The following is a 6,714-nucleotide window of genomic DNA, read 5'->3' on the forward strand; positions in this document are numbered from 1 at the left end:
TGGGTACCTTCTAGATCTGTGCTGTCGCGAGCTTCCAAGGTGTTTCGTTCACTGGCTTGTCCGCTATTTTGATTGCCCTTCCAGGTGTTTCATACTTCCTAGTGGATACAGATTCCTTATCAACTCGTACACCGTGCACCGGATCTTAGGAATTCCACTAGGCGGGCACATTATCGCTAGAAAATGCTTAGAAGTTTTCAGATGTCAGGTTAAGTCTGAAACTCGGTGTGCTGGGCATGCTCCAAACATCAGAGAGTTAACTGATCTCATAACCCCAGAGCTGGCAGGAGAAGTGTTTCAACGGGTTTTCGTGATGTTTGCAACAGCGGTATTTCTATGCCCAACGACATATGATTGCGTTAGCCCCGACTATTTAGCCGCTCTAGAAGGACCATCAAGTAACATATCATCATATGATTGGTCCAATGCTGTCACAGAGAAACTGGTGACATCACTCCAGACCTTCAAGGACAAAGGATTCGCAGGCGCCCTGTGTGGCTGCCTCCTGATTCCAGTGGTTCGTTCACTAACTTGTACACTTCTTTATACCCACAAGCAGCTACAAGAACATGATTAATTTTTACCTCTTCCTCACTTGCAGATAACGTATTTTGAGTACCTGGATACGAAGATTATGGACCTGGAACCTGACACTCTTGCAAGACTTGTCATGTGGGACACAAAGGCCATTAAGAATTATGCTAATATAGACAGCCTGTCAACAGAGGACGGAATTTTTGGCAAACACACGGTGAGTCAACTTTTCATCATTTTCCTTTGGCGAACTTTTCGACTCAACATAATGACTTAGCTGCCATATATTAATTTGACTTGACTGTAATTCTTTCCTTCCACATGACAGCTGAAAGACATTAGGCGCACGCCTTTCCAACCACCGCCTGGCTTTCAGGCGCCATTTTTCCAAATGAGTCCCAGACTAGAAGCCTACATAGAAGAATTTGTGCCTCAAGAAAAAATTTGTTCCGTAAGTGATTTCCAGCTTCTGCACCTGATTTTATGTTTAAAAACAGATACATGTCATATTGTATTCATCCAGACAGTTTCCTTTAGTACGTTAGTTGTGCTTTTGTGTTAAATATAAAAATGCTTCCTATAGGTTCGTAAGTGTGGCGATAGAGCTCGCCTGCACCTGTTACTTGGACCAATAGTACAGCTCGTTGATGGGCCCGGCATCTATTGTGTTTGGAAAATACTAGAGATTATACGCGGTGGAAATTTAACCTACAGGAATAGGTCCGTATGCCAGGGCAGCGGAGCGATGCATCGCCGTGACGACTGGATCGAAAATGTTCCATTGGTCCATGATGGTTGCGGTCCAGCCGTACCAGCCTACCGAGCACAGCAGCGTCTCCTGACGACTGAGCGATTTTTTTTTTTGACAAACTGGGTCCACTGCAATCTCCACCCCTTTGCGTGCTCTGCTCTGCGCGCGGGCGGTTCAACCTGTGGCGACGGCGGAGGCGGTCGGGGATGGATTCGAGTTCTTAATAGATCCAGTCGACAGGTATGCTGAGATGCTTTAGTCTTTTGCGTGTGCGTATCTTAGGTGTGTGGTCTGGTTTGGACAGATTCCCAGCGCCGGCGATTGGAACGGTGAGTGCATGCCGGCAGTGCAGCCGGTTCCAGATCTGTTGGACAAGATTGGCGAGTCCAGCATTGGGGATGTCGGCGATGCGCCGGCGAAAGTACTGCTAGACCTGAACGCGTCTGCACGGGATTGAGCTTGTCGGCGGCCGACTCGGACCAGTCAACGGGCAAGGACGACCCGCAGCCGCCGAGGTCGATGGAGAGGTAATTCCCTCATAAGCTATACAGACTGTATTGTTGGCACCGTTGTCCTGCGGTTGCTCAAGTCTGGACTGCTTAGAACCAGTTAGTGTAGATTAAATCATAGTTGTGCCTGCTGTCCGAAGAAGACAGAGACTATAGTTGCGCCCGCTCGGGGAAGAAGCTTTGATTCATTGGGTTGGGAATTCAAATTCCTTCTCACCTATATCAGCATTTTCTAAAAAAAAAAAAATTCTCGTTTGCCAACTGTCTACTAGTGTTGCTGCTGCTGTCTACTTTAGTTGGAAATTATACAATGCTAATCTGATTGAACCAGGGCCTGCTTAAATTTGATGCCATGCTAACCACATATCATGGTGCTGGATCCATTTCCCTTCTGGTTTATCTCTTGGGTTAGCATGTATTCAAGTGCCATTCAATCAGATACTGAACTACAAGAAACTTCAGGTATAAATGATATATGCTCGTTGCTTTACAAATTTAGGATAAAATGAAATATAGGTACAAGATTCTATTTGGACTGATGTCTCTAAAAGCCAGCCTATCAGCGCTTCAAATTGATTTTGCAAATTGTATAGGATGGAAACTTCCTGAAACGTTCTCTTAGGTATAGCTTCTTGATGCTACCAAAAATTGCCTGTATTGCTGTTTGATGATCACTCTTAAAATGAAAAGAATCGGCATACAGAAGATAGTTTTGAGGTGTGTTAAAATTGTGAAACAGCCAGGTAGGACGAGGTGTTCTATTGTACTTGGGTAAAGATCTGGAGTACTAGTTGTGTTTTTGCATGAAACACTATTTTATCCTAGACTATTTGCAGATTGAGAGTGACATTCACATGTGAATTACTTAATTCAACATTACACCTTAAGAACATACTGAATTCAGTACTATTACTGACTTTGGCTGATTGACTGACCTTGCATCAGTACTATATTTAGCATCTCAAGAACACTTGTGGAGTTTCTTGGTTTTAAACTTTTTTTTAAAGAAGGCAAAATATTGCCTTATATATTAATTAAGAGGGGAATAGAGAGTACGATACAGGACCCAATACACAAAGTGATTACTCTCCTGATAAGATGACACCTAATTTTTTTGCGCCGCGGTCACCCATAGACGAGCTTCTTCTTTTATGGAGCGGAGCAAAATTGGCGGCGGCACACTTTTGTTGCGGAAAACCCGTGCATTTCTTTCATTCCAGATAGCCCAGCAGACAAGCATGGTGATGGACGCCATTGCCTTCCTATTGGGGATGGAGGAGTCTGACCTCTTGACCCACCAATCTTTGACAGACCTCTCGAGATGCCAAGTGTCGGTGTCGATGCTCTCTAAATGTAGCCAGTCCTTAATCGAGATCCAACGTCGCCTAGTGAAGCGACACTTGAAGAAGATGTGGGCACCAGACTCCTGCTCCCGCTTGCACAGTGGGCAAAGACCACAATTCGGCCAACCACGCTTGGTCAAACTATCTGCAGTCCAGAGCCTATGTTGAGTGGCCAACCAAGCGAAGAATTTGACTTTTGTGGGAGCCCAAGATTTCCACACCGCGTGCTCCATGGGGGAGTAGAAGGTTCCCAAAAACTGGGCCACGTAGGCGGAAGCCGCGGAATATTGCCCATCGTTAGTGTGCTTCCAAACAGTCTCGTCCTCGGTATGAGCGTCAAGTTGAAAGTCATGGATGATTGTCCAGAGGGCCACGAATTGGCGAATGTGCTCCAAGGTGAAGTTCACCGACAACTTGATCTTGGACACCCAAGCATTGCTGGAAAGTGCCTCCTTTATCTTCCAATTTTTCCTAGCAGAAGCCGCAAAAATGAGTGGCGCAATGTCCTTGGGTTTCCGGTTGTTTATCCATGGCGCATCCCAAAAGGGCGTCTTCGCATGATTCCCAATGGTGATAGTTGTAGAAGCGTAGAAGAGATTAAGATCTTGTTCGCCGCAAGGGCTGCCCATGCATGCCCACCCACAAGTTTGAGGGCTCCGTCCACTCAAACCAAGGCCATCTTAGGCGAAGCACTCTTGCGAATTTAGTCGTGTTGAGCACACCGAGCCCTCCCCGCTCAAACGGGCGACTCCCGTCAGCTTCCATCCACTTCAATCAGCTTCCATCCACTTCAAATGCAGTTAATTGGCCTTAGTTTTATTAGCAGTCCATGGTTATTTGATACTAATTGTTAGACTTAGAATTGAAGTACCTTTTGTACAGCATGGCAACTCCGTCACACATGTCCACTTGAAGAAACCCTTTTTTCCTCTGCCTAGTATTAGCAAAACCTGAACAGTTCACAGATAGTTCTCCTTGGTCTTGTTGTTTGCTAGTTCTTGCACATACATTAGATGACTTCTGAGCTGCCAACAAAGCCAATTTTTCTCTTGGATATTTGCTTGCAGAATGGATAAGCTGGCATTCATTTTGTCAAGTCTTTGCATGCTTGTTCATGCAAAGATCATTTTGCACTCTGCATTCATGCATGCCAAGACTTTGAATTCATATATGTGTATCTTTTCACTTCACACGAATTAACGTTAACCCTTGCCGTGGGTTTGATCTATGTAGCATCCAGTAAAAAGATGCATCACATTTGTCACGGGTTTGGTCTATATAGCATCCAGAAAAAAGATGCCTTACATTTGTTGCGGGTTTGATCTGATGTTCGGTATATGAGGCCATGAACCGAGATTCCATTATTATTTTTACTGCTATTTCCTTAAAAAAATTGTTTGTTGCAAGAATTTGGGTATTTGATACTATGTTTGAGCTCGTGATGACTACATAAGATGGTGAAGGAGGCTGCGAGGCTTGCCAAGGTGATGGGAGAGGAACTAAATAATTCTTAGTTTACTTAAGCTTTTTGCAGAGTGTGTTCTGTTTTCGCCACTAGTTTTGCCATAATAAATCTGAGAATGAACGTTCGGCCGATATGAAAGCCCATTTTGTTGTTATCGTAAAACGTATTCCTTTTTTTATTGTTCACAGATTCTCATTTGTTTGCTCTTCGAGAAGATAATTCTTTCTCATGCCGGACAATTTGAATGCTTACTACTTCCTATATTTGTGAAATCTCTTAATGTTGTTGTGCTATATTTACGAAATTTTATACATCAGATTGTGTGCTTAATACTGCTACAGTTGCAAAATGTTGGATGAGCAGTTTCGCATATGATCAGTTTGAATGGTTATAGTGCAGCTGGGATTAACCAAATAGTTAAATCAATAGCAGGGATTGCAGGGTTGCTAGGGAATCAACCCCCACAGAGATTGGCTGACAAGTAGGGGATCAACCTAATCACTGGGTGGATTAATTCCACTACGGGATTGGTCCCCCCTATAAGCAAACAAGGCCTATGGTTTTCCTGCATCTGGTGGAACACCGTAACAAAGATGTACTTTGCCTCGAACGCATAGCCAGTTTTGGAAGCGGTGTTCATCGTCCTGCACATGTACTTCCGGTTTTTCGTGTTTCTTGGTTTGGACCTACATAAATTATGTTGTTCAATCATATGGACGAGGGTTCTAACCTGTGGAGCCCATGTCATGAATTTGTACGCAGTACAGGTGATGAAAGCTAACACACCATTGGAGCAGCATCCTAGTGAGGTGTACACTAGGGCCCACGTTCAAGAAGTTTGGCGAGCGAAGCAGGGCAGTACAAGGCCGAACTGGTTGAGCAAGGCGTTAAGTACCTAGTGCGGCGGCACCATCCGGAGAGGCATGGCAAATGGTGTAAGGTGGTGTATAAGGGCACAGTTGATGGAGGGGTGATCAGTTTCTATGCGAGTGTCGAAACTTTGAGCACACGGGAATGTTGTGCTGTCATTCACTGAAGGTACATAAAATCTGTTCAATTGCTTCATTCCTGTGGCGACGGTGTTTAATGGATCAACATGCGGCATCTCGATTAATGATGCTATTCCGCTGCAAGTCATGGATTTTATGGGAGTCACGCGGAGACACCCCAGACAGAGGTGACATGCTGAAGAAACCAGGGAGGGATCGAGCCGAAATGCACCAATTGTGACGTAGGTGGTCACTGGCGAAACACGTGCGGAAACCGAAGTAGTATCATGCTTCATGCAGTGCCTCCTGCTGAAACACCAATCCGGCTGGAGCGGACTGTTGTGTAGTTAGCTTTGTTGCTAGTTTTGGGTTCAGTTTGTACAATTTGATGCTGTCTTGTGAGCTACGTAGTACGATTTTCCTAAAGCTGTGTACATCTTACGTAACCCTGTGTCACTCGAAAAATAAGTCACCCTGGTAGTCGGTGTGGTGATTGTACAAGTATTGCGAAAAATGATGATTGTCAACGAGCGAAGCATGTTCTGTTCTCCGAATCGTCATTGTGTCTAATCAATCGGTTTTCTATTTATTCACTGATGGAAATGACACAATGTCCTATGCGCCAGCGGGCATGCATGCTCTCCGATACGATCGAGGTCGCCTTCTATGGTGACGGGCAGCGCAAAAAATGGGTTGTTTGGATTCGAATACGGCCCGTGACGGAGGGCCCTCCCTGTGCGGTCGGTACATGATGTGGGCTGACAGCGCCCGCCGTTCTGTCCAGGCGGCACGACGCTCCGCCGTGGGGCCAACACGGTTTTTCCTTGCACCTAATACTGGCCCATACGCGCTGGATACCGCACTTAATACGGCCGTCAGCTGTGATCCCGATGCGAACGAGCGCGTGAAGATATCGTGAGCATGCGAGGACGAGCACTCCTACGAATTTTCGTTCCTATAGGACGTTAGCTCTGCTTTTGTGTTAAAATCAGAAGTGCCTCCCATAAGACGTTAGCCGTACTTTTGTGTTAAATATAGAAGTGCTTCCTATACTACGTTAGCTGTGCTTTTGTGTTAAATATAAAAGTGCTTCCTATAGGACGTTATATGTGTCTTTGTGTTA

The 6,714-nt window shown here is 45.2% G+C and overlaps 1 long non-coding RNA gene across 6 annotated transcripts; it reads left to right on the forward strand.

Moving 5' to 3' along the window:
- The first annotated feature begins 1,296 nt into the window (after positions 1-1,296).
- Positions 1,297-6,139, forward strand: LOC125550367 (uncharacterized). 6 transcript variants are annotated; one of them, XR_007301590.2, is made up of 4 exons: positions 1,297-1,525; positions 1,590-1,812; positions 2,126-2,256; positions 5,032-6,139. It is a non-coding gene; the product is annotated as an uncharacterized LOC125550367 (long non-coding RNA). The 6 variants fall into 6 exon arrangements; XR_007301591.2 differs by having other exon boundaries at positions 5,035-6,139; XR_007301592.2 differs by lacking the exon at positions 2,126-2,256 and having other exon boundaries at positions 1,300-1,525; positions 5,035-5,254; positions 5,370-6,139.
- Positions 6,140-6,714: the final 575 nt, after the last annotated feature.

The sequence above is a fragment of the Triticum urartu genome, chromosome 4A, assembly GCF_056163025.1.
Source record: "Triticum urartu cultivar PI428250 chromosome 4A, HENAU_Tu73, whole genome shotgun sequence".
NCBI classification, from domain to species: domain Eukaryota; kingdom Viridiplantae; phylum Streptophyta; class Magnoliopsida; order Poales; family Poaceae; genus Triticum; species Triticum urartu.